A 27172-nucleotide genomic window follows, 5' to 3' on the forward strand; every position below is an offset into this window, starting at 1 on the left:
ACCCTACTACTTGTCAGACCCGGTTCTCTACCCACTGAATAGTTGTTTTCTGATATTTTACTCTGATAATAGTCCAGTGTAACAATGCATTGTCTAACCCGCTCAGAACGTTCACCTGAATTTCCGCTGCAAGTCCTGACATGTTTATGTGAGCGCATTAAGGGGATGCACCGACACGGAATGATGCACAATGCTCCGAATGCACCGCAATGATAATATAACACAAGACATAATCGTAGAAACACTAATAATACATCTCGCAGTGGGAATAGCGGGAAGCTGAGGAAATGGGGCTTCGGATAAACAAGACGATGATGGATATAGCCGGGTTGGAACATACGCAATGTGTAATATGAAGTAACGGAATATTAAATGTGTTTATTTTGAGCTGATTGTTTATTCGTGGTGGAATTTAACTGCAGTATTACTATTAAAAACATTTGTTCCACTAACTTATTTAGAGCAAATTAATGATTTTGAGGATTGACATGACATATCTAATTCCTGTAAATTTATTTATCACTGCAACTCATGTACTGTTTGTTTCTATAATATCAAATAAATAATAGAATGAATAGTACGTATATTCCCTCATATATAGGTAATGCATAAACCTCTTTTTTATTTCGGGGATATGGTTTTGTTCAAAAGGGGCCCAAATATTGGAGCTATTATCCAGAATTCTGCGAACAAGGGCTTCATATATATATTCTACATGTAAATGATCTCGCATTACGAAGAACAAATCCAAGCATTTTTTGGCGCGGGAGACAGTGTCAGATACGTGGTATTTGAAAGAGAGATTTTCTTTGAAAATCACGCCAAGGTCTCGAATCTCATTTTTGCGTGTTAATATATCTTTATTAATGTGGTAGGGGAACAGGGTTTCTTTGGATCTTGTGAATGTGACAAGCTGCTTTCCGGATGCTGAAGAGTAAGTTTTTCAGTTCCAAACATTTGACAACAGAATCGAGAGAATTCTGTGAAAGAATAGAATCGATGTGATTTTTAAAAGCTTTGAAAAGTTTGAAATTATCAGCGAAGAGAAGATCTTTTGATGCATTTGATCGACGCCTATGCGAAATTAGTCGAAATCAATTTCGAAATTGTTAACCCAAGTAAAAAAAACACATACGTAACTCCATAATCAAATCAAATTCTTTTGAAAGTTTGAGTGGAATATTTTGATTTATCGTGAGTAGTAGTGACTTATAAACATTAAATCCAGTAATATTTCATACTCCCCTTTCCAACAGTTCTTCCTCCACACGAATCAAGAACTTCCCGATACTCATATTTATAAACTCATGGAATGTAATTTAATCAGGAGGATCTCTTCGTCTAATAACATTCCGTCAGTCATTTCGCAGCCGATTTCGCTAATGAGAGATTCATCCGGCTGCAAAAGGGTCTACTTTCGCTTCGGTAATATCAATGGCGTGGCAACAGACCGCCGGCACCCGGGGAAAAATATCTTTGTATTTGGGTTAATGTGTTAGTATTAATTTAATTTTTTGGTAAGTAAAATGCAATTATATCATTGAATGTGGAGATCCGCAAAGAATGCAAGACTGATGTAAGCGTAATGAGTTAGTTTAAGAAAGGTACGCAAGATGGTTTGGGCATGTGGTGCGAATCAGATACTCAAGTCGGGCCATGAGTTAGTTAGTTAAGAAGAACGCATTACTTACAAATCTAAACGATGAAAAAACGTCTAAACGTCGTTTAAACGTCTAACCTTCTAAAGTTGAAAGATAAGTTATACGAACAAAAATTGAAAACAATATTATATTAAACTAACGCAGACCATTACAGGATTTGTGAAGCTGAAAGTATTTAAAAAATACATGCCTCAGGAAGGTAATGTCCAAAGGAAGAGATTTAACTTTCGAATGTAAGTAAACACGTTTAAAATGCTTGGTAAAACCTACTTGATTGGGTGCAAAGGAGTGCAGTCCGTCTGATTGACAATCCAATGTTAACAGACCGATCGCCATCTCTAAGGCACAGACGCAATGTGGGCATGCTGAGTATGTTCTAAATATATTTTAATGGAGCCTGCTCTGAGGAGCCAGCAGCATTGATCCCCTGTGCACTGGTGCACGTGCGTGAAGCTCGACGTACACGCGTGCAACACCCGTTCACGGTTGTTGTTGGCTTCATGAGAACGGGCCGCTTCTTCGATTCGTTTTTTGTGTAAGACGGTTCGTGTGTGAAATGAATCTACCAGGTCTCTCCAAGAGCCGCATTAATAAATCTCTCCCTAGAGCCCCTATCTTAACCCGCCTCACAACGCTGCCCAATCGGGTAACTCCTCTGAATTTAAACTGTACAGACAGGAGCGTTCTTGTGAGGTGTCACATAAAAACAAAACATTTTCGCATTTGTCTAGCTGCGGATCCCTTTTTAGCTCGCCCCCCTGCCGGTTGCCCTGGCCGCTTGGCGGTCGACGCGCCATTGTGAAACGGACTCGGTAAAGGGGTCGGACCCTAATTACAGGCAAAGTAAAATTTTGAGCGGATATTTTAGTCCTTTCCTTAACGTCTGAGTGGCTTCTATTAAATCTGGGTAATTAAATCCATGCAATTTAATATGAGTGCTAATTCCGCAGGTTGTTTTTTAAACGCGGAAAATTTTTGACTTTTTGTAGCAAGAATCACTGGCACACTAGAGCAGACCTGTGACAAATTACGAGGTAGCCGGAAGGAAGTTTTTTTATTGTTTGAATACCGTTAAAAATGTGTGGAAGATTTTAAGCTTATTTTTATCATTATGATTATCGCACTGAAAACATGTAATTTTTATATTGTCATTCGTAATTATTGTTTTCAAAAACGATCTAAAACCGCACATTCTGAAACGGTTCCAACCAGCTGGCTACAACGTCATTATGACATAGAAAACGCCACTGGATGCAGCCGGCTGGTAAAACATTGTCTGGTGTGACGTCAACGCCGCCGAAATCAGGAATAAAAACGAACATGTCGTTTTAAAAGGCATATTTTATAGAAAATTAATTTACTTCATTTTTTTGGCAATAAAAAAAATTAAAATAACCTATTCTCGACAAATCAGTTCCAATTTTTCTAGGAAATTTTTGCTAAACATGTTATATTATAGGTACTTATCTACTATATCAGTTGTCTGAATCCTTCGAGCAATCAGTTCCAATTTTGAAAATGACACTTAAATTCAAAGCAAATATAAGTTTATTCAAGTTCAAGTCAACCGATATTAGTATGTTTGATGATAAACCCTGACAGTGTTTGAACAAATAAAAATCATCTACTGTTATATTTGTATTGCAGAATCAAGGGGTTATTAAATTTAATTCTACCGTTAATTTGAAAGTCATACTTAAATTCTGTTATTATGTCATCATGAACTCGAATGGAAATTTCACGGAACTTGAAAAATAGCTTTGAAAGTTGATGAATTGCTCAAATTCTATGGATCATCCAGTCCAAAGAGAATGCACAGAATAGAAATAAGTATTTTTTCCTCTTTCCCGTATAAATAACACTTTATATCCCATCCGTCTTACTTAAAAAGACTGCCTAATACGCTGTTACAGTGCTGGTATATACGGTGAGGAGGTCCGTATACTGCTCAGGTTAAAATATTTACTCATAATAATATTAATGCAAGAATTTTTTAGACTGGCACCATTTTGTTACAATCCTCAAAAACACGGTCATTTTTGCATTTCGCGTTTAGATTAAACTTCATGTTTCTTCAGATGACATTTGCGATGTCATTGACCCGGTCCGCTTTGAATTGCTTCGAAATTTGGCCAATTTGATTATGCGTTCCGTATTTGCTTTGGTAAATATTCCTCTGATAGTGCTGCCAATGTGTATTACTGCTTTTTTACATTTTTATTGCACGATTTTTATTTGTCAAGTCAAACAAAGTCAGCGATCTCCGTCTTAATAACATAGTAACACGTCCCTAATTGTCCCTAATCCTAGAGGTCGGACGGTTAATGTTTAATATTGAAACAGTTTTTAGATTATTCCATATCCCAAGGTCTTGTTATATAATGAACGACATAATATTAATATTATATACTGATTACAAAATTAAGTGTAAAGTCTTGTACTTGAATTACAAGACTTTCAGTATTGGCGTTGGTATTGCGGATAATCGCATAGAATTTACGAGATTTTCATCTGTTATCCTCGTTCTAATTTTTGATTAAGTGTGTTTTATCCTCGAAGCAAAATTTTCACGTGTATTCGAGCTTTTCCGAATCACTGTGAGGGAAATCATGCGTTGACAGCCGCTCGTAGTGTAGATGTCGTCCAAGCGTTGGTGATCATGAACTTGTAGAGTGGAGCTACTGTAAGCGCCCGTGTCATCTCTATTATTTAATCTCTAACTGGAACTATTCATTTCTTTCTTTATTACTTCGCCGAGATGAATCAGGACCGGAAAAAATAGGTCGGCGGGCCGGCGGTTGCCAATATATGACTTAGCAGTGGCAGCTCGTGACTTGGGTGTACTAGAGTGCTAATATCATAAAATGGCAATATTTATTTATTAATTAATTAACGGACTTACGTCCAATATATTACCAAGCGACACGAGATTTGGGACAATGTACAATGCAAGAGTAAAGGATGGTATATAAAATCAAAGACAAACAGGGAAAACGTAAGAAAATAGAAATTAAATAGAAGTGTCAAGTCAATCAAGGTCTTGACGTGAGTTGACCATTCTACATATTCTGGACAATGGTGAATTATAAGCATAATTAGTCGAGTGTTGATTGAGGAAGAGCAGATCTTTATTTCTGAGTCTACGAGAAGGAAAATATTTATTGACGTTGTTGTAGCTGAAAACAATGTTTTAGATTTTTTTTCAAATTCTATTTTTTGCATGAAAATTTTCAGGAAATTTCAGAATGGTCGCACGAATTTCCAATGGCAAAAAAACGAATTAAAAAAAAAAATTGTTTTGAACTAAACAACATCAATAATGATGAATTTTTCAAAAGTAGCACTCAATCACACTGAAAAGTCACGAGCCGCCACTGCTTATAACATAACTTGAACATTGAGAATGCAATAGTCCCACTGACTCCGAGCAGTAGTCTATTACGACGTAAAAAAAAATTCGCAGACGACGCTGAAGATACTACACGAGCGAGAAATAAACAAACTCGCCTGGTTGAAACTTTATATAAACTCAGGTTTGGGCTTCTGCCAAGCAATAATAATGCCATTACTCGGGCGTTGACCTGCGAATTAAAATACTGATTAAAAGCTAGGGGATTTGCTCCGCAAATTATATAAGATAAACATTTGACTGTTTATCTAGCGAGCTCAAACATTTATTATCGCGTATCAAATCCTTTGAATAAACTACAGATAAGAAACTCAAGTATATCAATAGAAATACAAATGCAGTATGTAGTTTCATTAATTTGTTTAAACCAGATGTATGGCAGTGAGGCGTTTGGAAACTGTTTTAACGATAAACTCAAATTGATTCATAAACTGATCGTTCATAGATGGCGCGAATTTAATTATTACTAAGTTGTGCTTTGAAATACTGGGTTTTCCAATAAGAGGTGTTATTTTGAATAGACCGCTATTTCGGTAGTTGTTACTTTTGAAGCTGTCATTTTTTGACATTTGACAAGTAAAAACTACGGCATTAATAAAAATGGAACGATACACGCTTCAAAAACGCATTGAAATTATTAAAATTCACTTGAGTGAATCAAATGCAAATCATCTTGAGTGATGAGGCCCATTTTCACCTTGGTGGCTTCGTCAACAAGCAAAATTGTCGCATCTGGGGCTCGAAAAACCCAAGAGTTATTGTTGAAAAACCTCTTTATCCTCAACGTGTAACTGTTTGGTGCAGTTTATGGTCCGGCGGAGTCATTGGACCTTACTTTTTCGAAAATGAGGCTGGAGCAACAGTTACGGTGAATGGATTGCGCTATTGAGAGATGATTAATGTTTTTTTATAGCTAGAATTAGATGTTATTGATTTGGACAACGTTTACTTTGAACAAGACGGCGTTACGTGCCACACAAGTAACAAAACCATTGATCTTTTACGATTGAATATCAAAATAACACCTCTTATTGGAAAACCCTGTATAAGAAAGAATTGTTTGTTTGTGTCCCTAAAAACGCAATATGAATCTGAAAAAGAGTTTTGTCCGTATAAAAACTCAATTCTTTCAAAATGAGACCATACCCTAAAATACAGCCAAATAAAGAATCTTAACAACGTAAGTGAATTAGCCGTGAATTAGACCTGCGGAATTTGCCCTATCAAATCTCTAAAATAAAGTGGGAATCTTAACGACATACATAAGTGATGAAGTAGCGTGAAAATAATATTCGGCGCACGGACCGGCGTAATACGCAGACCTACTTTAATTATTGTTTAATGTACGGTTTATTTCAATTATTTTTGATGAATTTACTACTAATATCTCAAATGTTTCAAGAGGGATGCTCAGGGAAGTTACTAATTCATCATCTAGAAAAATAAAATCTAGTGCTTACCGTTAATTTTGTAGTTGAAAAACGTTTTATAAAATTTTCTAATCGTCTTACATAATATATTTTAATTATAAAGTCCTGTTTTTATTAATCTTAAATATAAACAAAACTTACATCCGCAGGGATACCTCTAGAAACATTTGAAATTTTAGTAATACGTTCATCAGAAATAATTAAAATCTGAGCGTACGTAATTGATGTAAATATTTTATGGCATAACTTATTTTTCAACTTATAAAAAGACATTACACATAATTTAATATAATATTATTTTATTAAAAGTTCAGGGCGGTGTAGAGTATGGGTGCAGCAGCGATATAGTTGGTTAAAGATATCACCCGGATTCCCAGCTTTCAAATTCCAGTCGTGGACTTTTACAATGAACCAATCTAGAAAACCAATTGAAAAATAATTATTTTAAACTAATTTAACTATAACTTAGTTGTAATATTTAGTAAAATGGGAAAGTTTGGATAAAACTAATATCTGGGGAGTTTCATCCCAAACAGTGGGGAGTTTACAAACTAACCGGGGAATTTACAAACTTAGTGGGGAGTTTACACACTACCGACAAAAAAGGTTAAGTTAGGTTAGGTTAGGAATGTTTTACTATTTCTTCTATTTTGTTTACATTAACCCCACACAGGAGTTCTCGCGGAAAATAATTTCCCTCGGGGGAAAAGTCATCTGTGGGGATGTTGTGTGGTGGGTATTTTTTAAAGAAAGAAAGGAGAGGAAGACCTGAGTAGGTAAAAGGTATGAGGGTTGGGTAGGAATCTAGGGATCACTGTGTCCAGGAGTTACGGACATTTGAATATATCCCTCCCACTGCGGCGCAAGGTGATAGGTCGAGATACCAGTTGAAGAGGTCAAAGAGTCTTCCCAAACCAGACTCTCCCGATCTGCCACGCATCTGGTGAACATGCTAAATCACCAAATACCAGTTGGTAATCCAATAAATGGTTACCGGGGCGGAGGTACTCAAATCCGCCACCCAAATTATTTTTATCGTGTAAAGCATATACGCTACCAGAATACGGCATTATGCATATGATCCTATATCTAGTAATCGTATTAAAAATAATTATATCAAAATAGCTGTACCCCGCCACGCATTGCTGTGGCTTAGTCTGTCTGTGCTCAAAGAGAAACAATAGCACGAGTATTTATCTATATATAGATAAATAATTTCTGGTCACAAACAGGCCAGACAATCGAACCACGTGTAAGCTAATAAACTTGGCTACTTCTAAATGAGCGAGCACTCCACACTCCACAATGAATCATATCCAATAATAGTATCCTACCTAAATAATACATGATCTCCGGGGGTAAAGTGCTCTAACTTCGAGAGGTGATTCTACACGATGGTAGAAGTAAAAAAGACGAATAACTTTTTTCGTCAATTTAGACATCATGACTGAATGAGCCATATAAATTTAACGATGCCCGAGCTCACCGTTAGTGGGTTTTTAGTTAAAAAGATTAATATATTTTTTTTGTTTTCAGTCTTACTGGTTTTCAAAAAACATGAATAATTGTATGCATATACGAATATACAATGTACATACTTACTTTATATTTGAAACTTTGCTTTATTTACAACATCAGGTGTTATTATTTGGATTTCATGTTAATCTTAGTATTAGCATTTGATTTTTATTATTTTTTGTATATGTTTATGCTATCTATTATCCATGTATTATGTTACACTTACATACGTAAATTGTCAATTTCCTATGTAAAAGCCCGATAGGGCGTCAATGAATATTAAATAAATAAAAATACCGTACAGTGGTCGCAACTGCTCCCAACCATCTGGAGCCAGTGAGACTATGGCATCCTCGATTGAGGTATGTTGAGAGGCTAAAAGTACTGGGAGGAGAAGAAGATGGGAAAGAGGATGGTTGGGAAGTACCTGGCTATTCAGATCTGGTCACCAAACAAGGTAATTTCAAGCAACGTTTCAATTTTGGATGGTGGTCTTACACCAGGGCGATACTGAGAGTATCTTCCATTCTGCAACGTGCCGCAAATATACATTTTATTATGTAAATGTTTAAATTGTGAAATAACTCAAATCAAACAAATAAAATTTACTTGCGCACGCCTGAATTGAGCCCACGGCCTTCGGTTTGCTAGTCGAGATCCTTACCTCTCGACCACAGAGACCGTCATAAAGAATTCGTATAAAAAAAAATTGTATTATAAGCCGAAAACTGCTTTATAGTGCTTTCCTTATTACTAAGTTAGAAACTCATAAAATCACGGGTAATTTCAGAATCTCCCTGGCGAGAAACCACGAATCGATTTTGATCGATTTTAATCGAAACTTGTCTTTCTACATAGATCTACAATTAGAGGTGCTACTGCATACTTATATCTCGTCGAAACTTGTTTCACTATTAGACCGGAATCGGTAGTTTTAGTTAGAGCGTTGGAAGAGTTGGATGTCAGTTGGAGGTCAAAAAGCGGAAACTATTTTCTAAATATAATACATCAATGTCTTGCCAGCTCTCTTACTGAAATGGCTTTATGGTTGCCGTAAAGAACTTGAGTACCTACCCACATATTTATATTTTTGTGATCGGGAATTTATTAGAAGTAAATGAACTCATCAAATGGGTACCAGGTGTTCAACGAATCTAACATTTCGAATGAATTTTAATTACTGTAATAATATTACGTACAAAATAAGATAATGTAGAGCGTGGGAGACAATGTTATCTAATATTTAACACGGTAGGCAATATAACATTGTTGTCTGTGTAAATATTTGATAAAGGATTATTCACAATAAATATGAGTAGGAAGCATAGACATACAGATTTATAGACTTGCCCTAAAATGAAATCTGGGTATCATTCCGAGGAGCTGGAGGCAAACATCGTGACCATATTTTTGGCACAAGGAGTTGAGCTAGTAATGAATTGCAATTACAATCCTTTATAAGCTATAATGCCCGGAGTAGAATTGAATATAAATAATATGAATCAAAGTTTCCATCTCTAATATATCGTCAACTTTGTCACGAAAGACTTGAGACGAGACAATACCATAAAATAAAGTCGGAATCTTGCGAACAATGTGATTGTTCGCAAGATTCCGACTTTATTCACCATGCACACAAATATGCGACGCGCGGCTCTGGTGCATTGGACTGACCTACGGTTAAATTTTCACGAGCAAATCTCTAAAATAAAGTGGGAATCTTAACGACATAAGTAATGAAGTCGTGTAAAAACAATATTCGGCGCGCGGCCCGCCGTTATGGACGGACCTATGGTCGAATTTTCCCTAGCAGGCCTGGAAAATAGATCTTTCCTTGGGTTTTATTTTAATTATTTCATATGCATATATATATATTACCAAAATCTCAGATATTTCTAGAGCTAGAAGTTAATATTTCATCATTTAATAAAATAAAATCTGGTGCTTACCAAAATTTTTATATAAAATTTTAAAACCGTTTTACATATAATATTTGAATGGTATGGTACTGTTTTTATTAAGTTAAAATATAAACAACTTACATAGCAGGGATCACTCTAAAATATGTATATAAAAAAATATAAATAATGTATATTATCGTTACAAATTCGTTGGAATTAATTAAAATATGAGCCTCGAGCGAACCCCCATTATTAGAGTCTTGTATCTCCTTAAAATATGAAGTTAAATGGAGGCTTTAACTAGTTCCAATAATTAACATTTTAGTCAGGACGATAATTTACATTTTATCATTAAGTTTGATTGTTCGGAGAATTGAGAGCTTAAAAGTACATCTGACCGAGCTTTGGAATAAAAATCATTGCAAAATGTTTCATAATTCATTACTTAAGTACCATCAAAATGTTTTATAATTCATTACTTCATTATTTCATCACATCAAAATGTTTCATAATTCATTCCTTCATTATCATCAAAATGTTTCATAATTCATTACTTCATTATCATCAAAATGTTTCATAATTCATTACTTCATTATCATCAGAATGTTTCATAATTCATTACTTCATAACATCAAAATGTTTCATAATTCATTACTTCATAACATCAAAATGTTTCATAATTCATTACTTCATTATCATCAAAATGTTATATAATTCATTACTTCACTATCATCAAAATGTTTCATAATTCATTACTTCATTATCATCAGAATTTTTTATAATTCATTGCTTCATTATCATCAAAATGTTTCATAATTCATTACTTCATTATCATCAAAATGTTTCATAATTCATTACTTCATTATCATCAGAATGTTTCATAATTCATTACTTCATTATCATCAAAATGTTTCATAATTCATTACTTCATTACCATCAAAATGTTTCATAATTCATTACTTCTTTACCATCAAAATGTTTCATAATTCATTACTTCATTATCATCAAAATGTTTCATAATTCATTACTTCATTATCATCAGAATGTTTCATAATTCATTACTTCATAACATCAAAATGTTTCATAATTCATTACTTCATAACATCAAAATGTTTCATAATTCATTACTTCATTATCATCAAAATGTTATATAATTCATTACTTCACTATCATCAAAATGTTTCATAATTCATTACTTCATTATCATCAGAATTTTTTATAATTCATTGCTTCATTATCATCAAAATGTTTCATAATTCATTACTTCATTATCATCAAAATGTTTCTTAATTCATTACTTCATTACCATAAAAATGTTTCATAATTCATTACTTCAATACCATCAAAATGTTTCATAATTCATTACTTCATGCAGAATTATGAGACAATGCCTCAACTTAGTCATTAGGACCTAATTATTTTACATATTTTTTGTCGATCTCATATTTCAAATTCACAATCAATAAAATTATTACCTTCTACTAATTTTTACAACATTTTTAATGATTAAAAAGTTGTAACAAACTTTTTTTCAATTGTAGGACGAGAGGTACTTACAATACATAGGTGGGAGTTAATAGGTACAATTTTACTTTGGTATTTTGATATGAAAATTATAAGTTTCACATACAAAACAGAAATAAAAATGAAAAATGGAGGTTAGGTAGAACAAACAAAAATAATCAAAAAAAGGAAACCGACAGGAATATACAAATACGCAAAAGTCTAGGTAGGAATTTACAAGAAGGTACTTACCCACTAATACATTGGTAAAAATAGATTATGCTCGATTACTAATACAGGGGATAGGAAAGGAGACAGAAAGAAACAAAATACAATACGACAAGAATGACGTATTTTCGTTTTATATGTTTTTTTTTTGTTGGCTGCTTTTATGCATATCTGGGAGAGAGTTATAGAGTGTGTAGGCAATATAGTTAAGACATTTTATCCCTTATTATTTTTCTATGCTGTCCCGGTAAGACAGTGACCTGGGTTCGATTCAACGATATATTACATCAATGGGTTAAAAATGGTATTCCAATAAAAAGTCCATCCGCTCACGGGGCTACTGAAAAAAAAACCAGTTGGCAACTGAAGTTGCTATCCTGTATATAGGCCAGTGCAATTAGCGCCAAAAAGGGGGTCGCGATCGAAGTAATTCCGGTAGTCCCAATTTTTTTATATGTTATATAAACTGATCCCCTGATGTAAAATCTGATTTTCCGACCTTGGCGCACCTGTGCTCGCGCCGCCATTTTGAAAAAACTGGCCGAAATCGGGCCAAAATCTAGTTTTTCCCAAATATCTCATTTCCAATGCAAATTTTGTCTAAAGTATCTTAACAAATATAATAGAAAATAAAATAACCTACAACTTTTGCTTACAAAAATTTCTTCTATCTCTAATAGGTACCGAGGTAGAAAGTCGTAAAGGTGCGTATATTTTTGAAAAAACAAGTTTTTTGCGCGACTAAGTTTGGTTTTTTATAAATACCTCGTTTCCAGTGGAATTTCATGAAAATTTTATTGATACCAATTATGTAGAACATAAAATTTCAAAAAAAGCTGTGCCGTTTTTATGTTTATATAGTTTTTTACCGATATAAAGAATAAACAAATCCAGGTAGGTACGCACAGAAAATCTATCACGGTTTATTATCACGTTATTAGATTTTTTTTGGCATTTTTAAATACAAACATCTATAAATTTACTAGAGGACACTTCGGTATGGGGGGGCTACCCCTCACCCTTCTACTCCTCCCCTCCGGTTCCCTTCAGTTGCCGCATGTCACGTCTTGAGCCTGGAGCGGAGCTTGACAGCGTCAGTGTCACAGCAGCGTTCAGTTCGAAATGATTCAGTGCAATCGAGTATGAAAGATTTACAAAAGAGGGCTACTTTACGATCCGACGGTCTCATAAATTTTGGTCAGGGATTTGGTCTGACATGACCATCGAACAAACTCTGATGAGATCGATGAAAACATGTGGAGGTTTGACCCAAGGACGGGGAATCACAGACAGTTCCATCCTTCGTTGGACTGCTGGATTCGTTTATCTGCATAACATTTGTGAGGGTATCGAGTCATTTTTTGGGATTGAATCAGGAACGTCAGAGCAACATGTAGAGATGAGGCCTGCAAGAATTAAGAGGGATGATCGAGACGTTCAAACTCTCATTGATTGGTTTGCTTGCCATGAACCATTTCCTAAAACAAACGTGATTATGTCTATTAACAGTGGCACAATCGGGGATAGCAAAGTCACTTGTCACATGGCTGAAAAGATGGGGAAATTAGCTATGTCTAAAGTTATCAACAAAAACATTGGAAACCTACACTTAAAACAAGTCAATAGATCCATTAATGCTATTCCATCGTATGTGTATTGCCAAAAAGTCTGAAAGTGAACTTAAATAATATTTTCAATATGAACTCTCTCCTGTACCACTGTCTCTTTTCTCAGAAGAAGGCATGCGCAAAAGAACGAAGTCTATATTTTATTCATCATTAAACCCTCTACCAAATAATAGAGAACTGGGAAGCAGTAAAATACAGGTAATTGATGGAGGATATTTACTGCACAAAGTTGTATGGGGCTCGTGCTCAACTTTTTTCAGTAATTTTCCAGCAATATGTCAGATATGTACAAAATCACTATGGATCCAATGCAGTAGTGGTATTCGATGGATACCCAGATTCTATGGGAAAAAAAGCACTAAAGGGGTGGAAAGAGCACGGCGTGCCAGAGTTACAACTTCTGCTGAAGTTTTGTTTTTTGAAAGCATGCACCCACAAGTGCCACAGGAAAAGTTTCTGGGAAATGAGAAGAACAAGTCTCGTTTTATTTCCCTACTCAGAACCTCATTTGCACGATCCCACATAACGACAGTACAAGCTGAAGAGGATGCTGACGTTCTCATAGTGAACACAGCAAATTCGTTGTCATCTCAACATGATGTAGTCATAATCATTGGTCAGGATATTGATCTGCTGGTACTCCTCACAGCTCTCTCACCTCTCAACGTATATTACCAAAAAGTTCTAACGCGTTGTACTCGAAAAAATGTTTTAAACACATTGAAATAGTTGAAAACATTTTATTACTTCATGCCATAAGTGGTTGCGATACAACTGGAGCTCCGTTCGGTCAAGGCAAACACAAATTTTGTAATATTCTTCTCAAGAACCACTCAGTGAATGAACTTGTTCGTGTATTTCAAGACCCAAAAGCAAAGACAGAAACAATCACTTTGGCTGCCGAACAACTATTTGCACTTTTGTATGGCGGCAACGAGAAATCAAATTTGGAAAATTTAAGGTACATCATTTTCGTCAAAGGAGTAAAAAAGAACAAATGCAATTTATCCAGGCTACCACCCACCAAAGATGCAGTCCAGCAACACGCTTTAAGAACATACTTGCTAGTGCAGACTTGGCTTTATCACGATAAAGATCCGACTGAATGGGGGTGGAAAAAGGATGCTGTTGGGTTACTTACTCCAGTAACAATGTTGAAGGAAGCTGCACCTCAGGCCTTGCTGAACTTCATATCATGTCAATGTAAAAAAAGTTGCGCTGGAAAGTGCACCTGCAGAAAGTCGGGTTTGAAATGTTCCCTACTCTGTATTCATTGCAATGGCAACTCCTGCGAGAATGCTGTAGAAGCTTTCGTTGATGACGATGACAGGAATATGATGACCCAGTCGCCACAAATTTGGGTGATAAGACAGATGAAGAAGCTATTCAGGGCCAGAAGTAAGAAACTATAGTCAAGGGCTCGTACTTCTGTCTAAACTGATCTACCATTAATTTTATTTTTTGTTATGCTGACAACTTAACTAATAAAGAAAAGAATGTCAATAAATGTTAATTTTACGAAAATACCAATTTTTTATCTTTTTTAAGTACCTTATCATCTTAATTGTATTAATAATCTTAAATGTATGTTGTGATTACGTTGATAGGCATGTCAGACCAAGCTGCGAGCACAAATGTAGTGGCTTGGCCTATTTTAGTGGTCTTCCCATTGGGAATGTATGGCGACCGATATGCTGAAATAGTCTATCTACTATATTTATAGCTAGGTCTGACACAGGCATAACGATTGTTGTCAACGTATATGTTCTTAGAACAATAATTGTTAAAGAAAAATAAAATCAAGGAATGCCAAGTTTAAAACACCTAACCTCAGTTTCAATTTTTGGTCTGGTTTTGGTGGATTAGAGTTTGGATACGTAATAGAGATAAAAAATATAAATTTTATACCTATTTCTTTAACGAAATTTTATTTTCTACAAAATTATTAACAATAAATTTTTCACAAAATTGTACTGGAAACGAGGTATTTATAAAAAACCAAACCTAGTCGCGCAAAAAACTTGTTTTTTCAAAAATATACGCACCTTTACGACTTTCTACCTCGGTACCTATTAGAGATAGAAGAAATTTTTCTTAACAAAAGTTGTAGGTTATTTTATGTTATATTATATTTGATAAGATATTTTAGCCGAAATTTGCATTGGAAATGAGATATTTGGGAAAAACTAGATTTTGGCCCGATTTTGGCCAGTTTTTTCAAAATGGCGGCGCGAGCACAGGTGCGCCAAGGTCGGAAAATCAGATTTTACATCAGGGGATCAGTTTATATAACATATAAAAAAATTGGGACTACCGGAATTACTTCGATCGCGAATCGCTAATTGCACTGGCCTAATAGTTCAATGGCGACCAGTTTTCAACGGCAACGTAACTAGTCACTCGCCAATCGCCTGCGTATTTTAGTTGCCCATAGATATGAGTTTTCAAGAAATTTGCGATTTGTGCATCCAGTCTGAATCAGATTACGATATGCAGAGCAGGAAAATATTAAATTTGTTCAGGAGGTTAAAAAATTCCAGTGTATGTATGACTATAGACTTCCTGATTATGCACAAAAAAATAAGCCTACCTATTTGTTACCTCATCTACAATATTATCTAAACAAAAGTTGCCACAATAACTTGAATTGTTTGCCTGAACTGCAAGCTAACAGAGAAAGCGATTACACTATCTGCAGGTGTATTTTGTAACAAGCACTACAAATTCTCAGTAGCATAAAGTAGCAAAACAAAACTCGAGAATGATAACAGTACCTACTTAGTGAAGTTCATAATCAACAATCCCGAAGAACTTACAAGTCTAAAGCGAATCCATTTCCAAAAGTTCTTGGGCCGCGCTGAGATGAATATTTTATTGCAGAAGTTGTACAATTATTCTAGACTGCCTGCCATTCATATTTATTTATATATATAATGGAGTGTCAACCAGACCGTATTTATAAAAAAAGCTTTTCATTATTATTAATATGAAAAGATAGTTTTCTTGTTTAGGAGTACATTGATGTGTATAATGTGCTGAGTCAGCGGCCAGGCCGGCTGCCGCCTCAGCATCTCGATGAAAATAAAATGACAACATGTCTGTTCGGCGAAAAGTCTATTTATTACTTTTTGTGTAGCGGCTAGTGTTTATATTATATCGAAATATGATATGTGGCGCACTTTTTAAAAATGTATCTACCTAATCAAATGTTGAATATAAAACGTTGCACAAAAAAAGATGAGTAAAAATTTGAAAATATTGAACCAAATTTTTTTTAAAGGTGAAATCGCAAAAGAGTCCCAACTGCTCCCAACCGTCTAGAGCCAGTAAGACTTCTTCTTCATAGTTAAGATTTGTTTTCAGTGCAGAAAGAAAGCGTCAAAATTACCAATTACCTGCAGCACCTCAAAAGCGGTTAGAAGGAACCTACTTAATATTTCGTTGTAAGTGCTTTTTGAATTAACATACTTTTTCCCTAAAATAAAACTATAATAACGATTACAAAAAAGAACTAAAGAAAACACAAAGGCTAAACATGGATATAGTACGAAATGAGATGGATATTCCCGCAATGAGTTTATTAACTCCTGGGAGTACAATGCTTTATATAATATACTATATTCTGTATTGTATACTTTTAATAAAATAAATAAACATATTTCCAGGGCAGGTGGAAATTATTTTTGGTGTACGTGATACCTTAAAGATAGAACATTCCGTTATCGGTCAAGCCGTGACTCCTTTGACTCCTGGATGTAATCATACCCAATTCACACCCAGACGACAATGCAAACATCCAAATGTTCGATCAGATAAACACATATATTAATACTGATAAGAATTGATCCATATTCGTACGTAGACGTTACGTGAAAAATCTATATATTTTAATATTGTTGATACGCTGAAACTAACTACATATTGAATCGATTTTTCACGGCCAAATTAAAGTGATTTTTTATGGGGTATTACACCGTGTTGCGCTTCCTCCTATTTTTGCCAACTTTTCGGACCTGTTTCTGTTCCGGATATGACAAGGTTTATGTAGGCCAAACATAACGGACGATCTCCAAAAGAATATCAGGAGCACTTTCAAGCATGTAAACTCGGCCACCCTGATGAATCGGCAATTGCCGAACATTTAAATCCTGGAAAGACCCAAAACGCATAGAGCACACCTAATTACGGAGACAATGGAAATTCATAAAACGTCCATTATTATTATTAAAGACGACGGGTCTAAGCTCAATAGTTCTTGGTATCCGATAATTGATGGCTAAACCAAAACTCAACAAAAAAACCATCTTAAATTATAATGTATTACGAACTCTTAGAGGATTGGAGTTGGCGACACGGTATCACATCTTTATTTTATTTATTTGGGAAAATCAGCAGATTATTTACATATATAAGAATAAACTAAATAATAAAGATAAAATCCAATTATAGATTTTCACTTAAAATTATAATAATAATAAAAAATATTAAAAAAAAAACTAAGGGTTCTGTACCCGTGGCCTGAGAGATTTACAAAAAATCTTCATACATAAGCGCACGCTTCACCACAATTTTTACACATCTGCCCTGATGACGAACACTGAAATGCTGTCCGAAACGTTGGCTAAAGATGGAGGTAGCGCAACATGGCATATTACCCCCAAAATAAGTCACTATAATACCTTAAATTATATATTGTTTGCAAGTGCTTTGAGGGAGTGTTTCGTGATCCAAATATTTGCCTAATTGAGGCTTAAATTTCCAATATAAAACTGTGTTTCCGAAATATAAATTGGATGGAGATCTACGATGTTAGGCGAGTTCAAGTGAAAGAAAGCGTTGGGCTAAATGAAACATTTATTTCCATTCATATTTGTATGGAAGGCACTTCTAGTGTTATTCTTTCTTGTATGTTTGCAGGGGTTTATAACCAGTTGCTTTCAGATGTCAGTGAATCAATAGTTTTACGATTCGTGGTGTTAATTTAATAATAAAATCGTTAATTTAATTCAGTGATATACGTCATGATTCATTGTGGTTTTCGGACGTTATACTACCACGTTATACATGACCATCGTTTTGCTTGTCTTTTGCCTGTCTTTATAAGAAAAGAAGTGCGGCAACTGGATACAAAAAAAACAAGTTATTTGTTCTTAAATTTAATGTTATCTTGTCAAAAACCTGACTGTGGCAGGTTGCAGGGACATAATATTAAGTTGAGCATAATTTTCTAAAACGATTTATATGTTCAATATATTTGTATATTATGTTCGACATAATATTTATATGTTCCTCCATTGCATTGATCTTGATAAACAGCTATTTTATAATTTTTGTTATTTGTTTTTGGGGTATTATGCCGTGTTGCGCTAACTCCTTCTTTAGCCAACGTTTCGGACAGCATTGCAGTGTCCATCATCAGGGCAGATGTGTTTATTTGTCCTGATGATGGACACTGCAATGCTGTCCGAAACGTTGGCTAAAGAAGGAGTTAGCGCAACACGGCATAATACCCCAAAAACAAATAAAAAAAATACTTTTCGCCGTGAAAATCTTAAATCATAGCCATTTTATAAGTTCCTTCATTGCATGGAGCTTGATAAACAGCTATTTTATATGTTCCTTTATTATTACACGGAGCTTGATAAACAGCTATTTTATATGTTCCTTCATTACATGAAGCTTGATAAACAGCTATTTTATATGTTCCTTCATTACATGGAGCTTGATGAACAGCTATTTTATATGTTCCTTCATTACATGGAGCTTGATGAACAGCTATTTTATATGTTCCTTCATTACATGGAGCTTGATGAACAGCTATTTTATATGTTCCTTCATTACATGGAGCTTGATGAACAGCTATTTTATATGTTCCTTCATTACATGGAGCTTGATAAACAGCTATTTTATATGTTCCTTCATAAACAGCTATTTTAATTAATATAATATCTACATGTTTCAGAACCAAAGTACATATTTTTTTGCATACTTATTATCCTGATGTATGAAATTTGGTACTGAAACATGTGTATACTATATTTTTTTGGAATAACTTAATGAGAAAAATCTCAAATTGTAATATTTAATTATTGAAGACAGAGATTCCAAAACGAAAATCTGAAACAAAAAATCAGAAAAAGATACGGTCATCATATATGGGACTTGAACCCAGGACCATCTCCTTGCCGGGGCACCGCTCTATCAACTGAACTAATGAGACCCTATCTCCTTCGGTCATATTTAACTGTATCATACTTCGAATAAGATCTACTAACATTGTCTTCATTTTCTCACCGCACATTTTTACTACCCACTATCTTCATATATACACTTCACAGATAGCAGCCAATGTCATGGGTTCAAGTCCTAGATGAGACTGTATCTTTTCATAATTTTTTTTTTCAAGTTTTCGTTTAGGAATCGCTAATATGGTCTTCAATAAATAAAATGAAATTTTTTTATCAATATAGTGATTTAAATAAATTAATTATTTTCAATTATTTAAAATGATACCATGAAGTGAATTTACAATTATTTTTTTTTAAATCTAAATAAAACCGTACACTTTTATATAAAATATGTATATTGTCAGTCCTTTATGAATCAGCAATTTTATTTTACAATATAATCCCAATCATATTGTCGAATTGCTGCTTTTCATGTTCAAAACCTCTAGGGACAGTAATTATTTTACGTGGTCGTTACTTACTCGTACCTGAAGTTTATCAATTTAAAAAATATATTTAATTTGCATTTTGTCTTAGCAGAAACGAGACTCTCATCTCCAAATTGTAAGAAAAAGATTTTTGTCTGTTTCGCAACGTTTTGCTTTACACTGGGGAATATAGGTAAATGAATCGTATTATATAATTAGTTTGTTTTAATAAATAAATTTAATCACGCTATTACTTTTGAAATCGACTTAAATATTTTATCAACAATACTTGACAGTTTAATTTCCTCCTCGATCCTCTTGCGCAACATTTATTTTCTTAATATCCCTCTCTCTGTCCATTCATTCTGCATGTCCAATCACTCAGCGTAAATATCTGTCTATCCACTCTTTACGTCCACATCCAAACATAAGCGTCCTTTTCGATGAAAATTAATCTCCAAAACTCACCCACATTCTGTCACAATTTCACGGAATTCAGCGTCCTTCGTATCCAGTTTTTAGATTTTCATCCCTTACATACTTTACATACAATCCAACCCTTTGAAAATTGAAGTCGACTGAGGGCGGAGGGACGAGGGCGGCGTAAGTAGAACGGACGCGGGGAATATTTCAGTCTGCAAAGCAACATGTTAATTGGGAATAATAAATCCCGAATGAGGGCGGATTTAGGTACGGATTAGGGAAGGCTTTGCTTTAATTCAATTATGTACTGCTGTACTTTCAGGGGGTGATTATTCAAGGGGTGGCGTTGTGTGTTTCCGCGGGTTGATCACCTTTGGCTATATTTCTTGTTCTTGTGAGTGATCGCAGACTTGAAACTAAAAATCGAATTACTTCACCCACGTAAGAAATAATTGGTTAACCGTTAAACAGACATTGAAACTGAATATTAAAGTTCTATTGCATTTGGTTTTTCTCATTGCTGAAGATGGTTACTCCCACCCAAATTATCTGATGAACCAGAGGAGCAATTCCTGTTTTACTGAAGGACAAAGAATTGTCATAAGCATTAAAATATCGAGAACTGGAATCGCAGTTAACGAAAAAGTCGTTAATTTTAAGGTTAAGGACAATTCCTTATCATTAAGTAAAACGGTAATCGCTCCTAGTTAACTTAAAAGTTGTTATTTTAAAGTGAAGTACATTTCTTATCCTTAAGTAGAACCGGAGTCGCCCCTAGTTAACGAAAAGTTGTAGAATTAATTATAATGGTTTACTGTGTACATAGTCACCTAAATTTATGTCATCGTGATTAATTTTTAGGTTATTATGTCGTGTTACGCTTTCTCCTTTAGCTAATCAACAGAATAGCTAAACTGCTTAACAATTCTGCATTGATCGCCGACATTTTCAACGTTCAGCAACTACAGGGTTTTCCAATAAGAGGTGTTATTTTGATATTCAATCGTAAAAGATCAATGGTTTCGTTGCTTGTGTGGCACGTGCGCCGTCTTGTTGAAAGAAAACGCTGTCCAGATTAATACCATCCAATTTAGGCCATAAAAAATCATTAATCATCTCTCGATAGCGCAATACATTCACCGTAATTGTTGCTCCAGCCTCATTTTCGAAAAAGTAAGGTTCAATGACTCCGCCGGACCATAAACCGCACCAAACAGTCACACGTTGAGGATAAAGAGGCTTTTCAACAATAACTCTTGGGTTTTCCGACCCCCACTGCGACAATTTTGCTTGTTGACGAAGCCACCGAGGTGGAAATGGGCCTCGTCACACAAGATGATTTGCATTTGATTCACTCAAGTGAATTTTAATAATTTCAATGCGTTGTTGAAGCGTGTATCGTTCCATTTTTATTAATGGCGTAGTTTCTGCTTGTCAAATGTCAAAAAATGACAGCTTCAAAAGTAACATCTACCGAAATAGCGGGCTATTCAAAATAACACCTCTTATTGGAAAACCCTGTATCTTTTGACGTAGGTATCTAACAAAATAGTAAAAATGCCCCCATGACCTTTTATACTTACATGTACCTAAAATTTGTAATCTTCTCCGATATATATTAGTTCAAGTTGGGTACATCAAATAGTACAGCTCTATAAACACAATTGTGCATATGGCCAAAAGAGGAATTAATTACGCCACATCGTTGTTATTTCGCTGTCAAATAAATTTCAGTCAATTTTGTCTTTACGATGAGAAAACCAATGAAAGTGAAGTACGAAACATTATTCTTAAGGTTGAAACGTTCATGGACATTAAACAACTTCGTTAATTAAATCAAAAATTTTAATGAGTTGAATTTAAAGCAGGCATGCGCAAACTTTGCGAAAATGATAATTTTTTATTACCCACGCGGAGAGTTCATCAATTTTGAACATAGGTACATACTTTTAAATTTATTCTTATACTAATACTTAAAAAAATATTTATACTGGCTATGCGTAATAATTTAATAGTGGAATGCTTAGATCGAATAATCAACACGTAAAAACAATGCTTGTCTTATTATAAAACATCGAATTTTATTACATATTTAATGTCTATTTTTAAATACACATATTTTTTTTGACTGAAGATTGAACCTTCTTTCTCAGGGATTGGAGTCAACTGCGCTAAAAACCGAACCAAATCCCGATTGGGTAGGACCAAAGATATTAGAAGAACGAGATGTGCTATGAGCAGTTCATACTGTGTGGAATTGTTTTGCCGAGTGTCGCCGGTTTTGTTCACCAATACTACTGCAAACCTTCGCTTACGCTAAGGTATCCGCACTAATACATAGAACAGATTTCTGTACGTACACGTCCCGATACCGTTCAAAGTACCCTAATTAGGTAGTACTCCGGCTACGGTCCGGCGGCCAACATAGCATATCTCGTTCTTCTAATATCTTTGGGTAGGACTGACTTTTATTTCGTACATTGACTGCTGGGATGCCATCCGATTTTTAGAGAAATCCGTGTGTTAGTGATTGTCACCAAATGTTGATAGAATGCATTGTCATCGACAACGAGTCTATCTGCCAAGTATTAGCTGGATAGAATATCGAGAAGTGGGTTAATTCATTGCCGAAAACAAAAGTTAAATTCAAATAGATATATTAAAAAAAACGTTTTTTTGGGTTCACTAAGTGATGTAGATTCATGGGTTTCCCACTTGTTCAACTAGTTTCCTGGTCACCGTGTATATTATAAATTTACGGCACGATTAATTTGGTGAAAGATTCAAAATCAAAATGGTGCTTGAATGTGCTTTAGATTTGTTTAGCGACCAGATCTCAAGAGCCAGAGGACTCAATTTTCCTCTTCTCACTGCTCGAGGGCAATTGTGTTATTCACATAGACCTTCTGATAACTTTTCCCATATTAAAACATAAATTTAGAGATATCTATGTGTAATAATTTATTGTATCACGTGTAATTTATACAAAACCCAATCGAAATTTCAGACAAATGCCGTTGTTTTATTGTGTTTTTATCAGAAAATTAATCAATATTCCCGCACATATCGTAAAGCATGTAAATTTTATTGGTTTTTGGTAATTTATTTGTATATTATTCATAACTAGAAACATTAATTCTCGTGTAAAATATTCATAAAGAGTACTAATGAATAAATTCAGATTAATTAAGGATGAAATTATTTCTGACGGGGTAAACACATTCACGACACTTACGATAAGTCTAGCATTTATTGAATTTTATTAAATGGTCTTAACTTCTAGAGTAGAGTTTTTCGTTTGCGAAGGATTTAGTACAAGTATATTAATATACTTGTATGTAAATAACAGGTGACCTTCAAGGTCGTCCGTCAGTTACTTACTTCTACGTAAAAAAAATGACAAAACGCATTTTATTTTATTAACTTATTATATCTGTGAACTTTTGCCGTTAGGTAACACATTCGATTTTATGTTCCCAAAACTACATCTTCCAGTCTTCCTTCAGAGTAGAATTCTGGCAGAATGCGTTTTTTTACAAATTTTATACGATTAATGTCGATCATTCATTTGGTTCAGTTAACTTATTGGTTAGGATATTATACTGTCAGCGTATAGGTCAATTTTTCAGAAGTGTTTTGAATCTAATTTTCTGTTTGTTTGACAACTCGAATCCTAGCATAACAGCATATTGATATCATTACTCATCATCTATCACCTACATAATATAAACGGTGTCCCGAAAATCGTACTACAAGCGGAAAACTGGTGAATCTACATCATATTTGGAGTCTATATTGTGGTATAACTTTTTTTAATTTGAGTAAATCGCTTTGAATTTTTTTTGGTAAAATTTGAAATAACTAGGGGGTTATTTTCAGCTGTTTAATGTTTTTTTGAAGCGTAGACCAGACTCCAAATGTTTTTATTAAACCTTTAGTAGCCGACAAAAATCGTAAAAATAGGGGTCTTTTTAAAAACGTAGAAGTGTAGACCAGGTTCCAAAAGTTTTTTAACCTCTTAGTTGCCGAAAAAAAATCGTATTGCTCAGATCGAAATTTTCTTTGTTTTTGTTATCTATATCTGTTGTATATTCACTAGATTCCCACTTTTACTACGAATTTCTGGACACTGTTTATTTAGCATATTGCTATAAATATTATTATGATTGCGTTCAACAGATGAAATGCAATTTCACCAATTCCCCCGGGCCCGGGGAAGGTAAAGTTTTCTTATTATGTATAAGTAATAACATTTCTCTACCATTTCTCTCCTCGGGGCCTTTTCAGAATATTTTTCAAATTCATTAAGTTGCTTTAAATAGCAAGTTTCCACTTTCTGTGTTTGTGAAGCACTTCTTAACATATTTCAGATTTTACTTTAACGTTAATGTTTAAAAACATTATTGCTATCACACGAGTAGGATTGCTACAATAATATTGTTTCTTCTTGGTTTTTCAGTTGCTTACAGTTTTATTATTAATATTGTAAGAAATAAGGTAGTTAGAAATTAAGTTTACTCACAAGCAAAAACATCTTAAAGGTTTAATAAATGGAATTTACCACAAGAAAAAAACATTCCAAATACAGTAAGTTCGGAATTAGCATAATATAATCTAAGTCTGGAAAAAAAACAAGTCAAATATCGTATTAAGGCGATACACTACGTCATGTTATATTTTAAATCGAACCGCTATCAATAACACCCCTTACGTAAATGGCGATAAGGTTTAAAATCCCGCTCAACACCATCCGCTTGTTTTGATTTATGCAAGAAAAAACATGGCCAAAAGTGCCTTCTATTTTATTTTGTGGATGTTCAGGCATAAATATTTAATTTTTTTCCGATAATTTTATAAATAACTTAATTTTCCACGTTATACAATAAAATCACAAACGAAAATGGGTTTGTAAGTAGGTGATTTTGAACTTTAAAGCAGTTTTCATAGGCCTTATACATTATTTTTTTCTGGGCTTATAAAAAAGACTTATGTAAAAAATACTCGATTATTTCAAAGGCCAAGATGTATTCTACTCGCAGTGTTGACGCAACAAGCTTCCTTTAACATTGTCCTTGATATTTTCCCATCCTATTACCTACAAGTACCTGTCATTATCCGACAATACCCACGTTTGTGTGACATTTACAACAATAAACATAACTGTTAAATCAGTTTATTGATGAAGCCAGTGTGATGAAAATCTCTTTATGATCAGTGCTTTTATTGATATCAACTCAGGGTAGAATACTGTGCCGTGAACATATACGGTTCCCTCAGTGTGTTTCTTACCCAACCCAGATGTTGTGGAAGTTGCGTGTGCAATAAATCATCTCCTGTGAGTGAAACCAACCAGCAACATCGTTGACGAACATCAAAGGGGTAAGTCGGATTCCTTCCTTATTCCCTGTTCACCATCTCTAACCATCGTTGTGTCAACTTCAAGTTCACAATTAATTTTACAGTCCATTCTTGATTCTAAACGTTTCCAGGCGACTAAATTTTTAAACCAACAACACATGATTTTACATTACTACGTAGTGCATCGCCTTAATATGAATATTTGTTGCTTTGTTTATATTTATAGTATTTATGCCTGCACGTGCCTTTGTTCGTAAATTGGTCGATACTTGTAACCCAGACTAACCAACAAAACATTTGTCTACTCTGACAAGTCTAGAATGTACCAGGTCTGGTTTATTATAGGAAGTCTGGAATGCAATTCTGGGTAGAACTTGTTTGGAATGTGCGGGGAATTGGTTGAGCACAGAGGGATGTATTTGCAAACACGTATCACTATTCGTTTAAACTTTAAATTAACTGATCCTCGGGTGAGCAGTGAGTCTACATCATTCATGCGTATAATGACTGGAATTTAATCAATGTCGGAATTGCAATGTCCATATCAAGTCGTAAAATGTAACAGGTTTGGAATGATATATGATTACTTCGCCAATTTACGTGTAATGTCAGATTTTACCCAGAATGGAATACCTCAAGTGTTACAGAATATATTAAGTTTGCAATTTACCATGACTGGAATGTATCAAGTTCTATGTATATAGTACATACCATGATTTGAATGTATCCAGTGTTTGTTTTATTTTTTATTATATGCATCTACATATATAAAAATGTTTACATATATATATTTTTTTGGCTTTGCCTGTCTCACTAGGAAATCCTGTGTCGAGACAGACTAGTTAACAAATATTTTATAATATTAAAATAAAGTACATTTTTCAACAAAGCAAAAATATTTGACAAATATTTTCATATTTTTAGGTAGTGGTAACAATAATGATATAGATAATTATATTTAGGAGAGGTGACTAATTATTGCACGACCTTTTTCGATGATCCATTGTTTGATCAGGATTTTGTATTTGTTAATATTATTCGATTGTCTTGTTTTATCAGGTACGAGTAGGTTATTGTATATTTTAGACGCAATGTATTTGAAATTTCTTTCACCAAATGTTGTGTTTGTTTTAGGTGTTTGTATGAGTTCTTTGGTTTTGTGCCTCGTGTTTACAATATTTTGGGTATTTTCTTAAAATGTGTGTGTTTTATTTTTAAACAGATGAGTTAAGATAGTTTTTGTGTAAATTTGTCGAATATCTAATACACGGAATTTGTAGAATATATCTGCAGTACTTGTTATTAAGGGAACTTTAAGAATTTTGGAATGTACTCGTATTTCACTTAATGTATACTCACTCATGACTGTATCATTGTGTTCAATAACCATTTCTGGAATTTACTCAGTTTAGATTCTATAAATTTATCAATATCGGAAAATATGCAATCTGGAATGTT

The 27172-nt window shown here is 34.3% G+C and overlaps 1 protein-coding gene across 2 annotated transcripts in view; it reads right to left on the reverse strand.

Annotated features, from left to right (window-relative positions):
• Nucleotides 1-27172, reverse strand: part of LOC149416797 (uncharacterized) — a 542858-nt gene that overhangs the window by 135515 nt on the left and 380171 nt on the right. The gene's annotated exons all lie outside the window — the stretch shown is intronic.

The sequence above is a fragment of the Hesperophylax consimilis genome, chromosome 16 (assembly GCF_061612785.1).
Source record: "Hesperophylax consimilis isolate HC1 chromosome 16, BYU_Hcon_1.0, whole genome shotgun sequence".
NCBI classification, from domain to species: domain Eukaryota; kingdom Metazoa; phylum Arthropoda; class Insecta; order Trichoptera; family Limnephilidae; genus Hesperophylax; species Hesperophylax consimilis.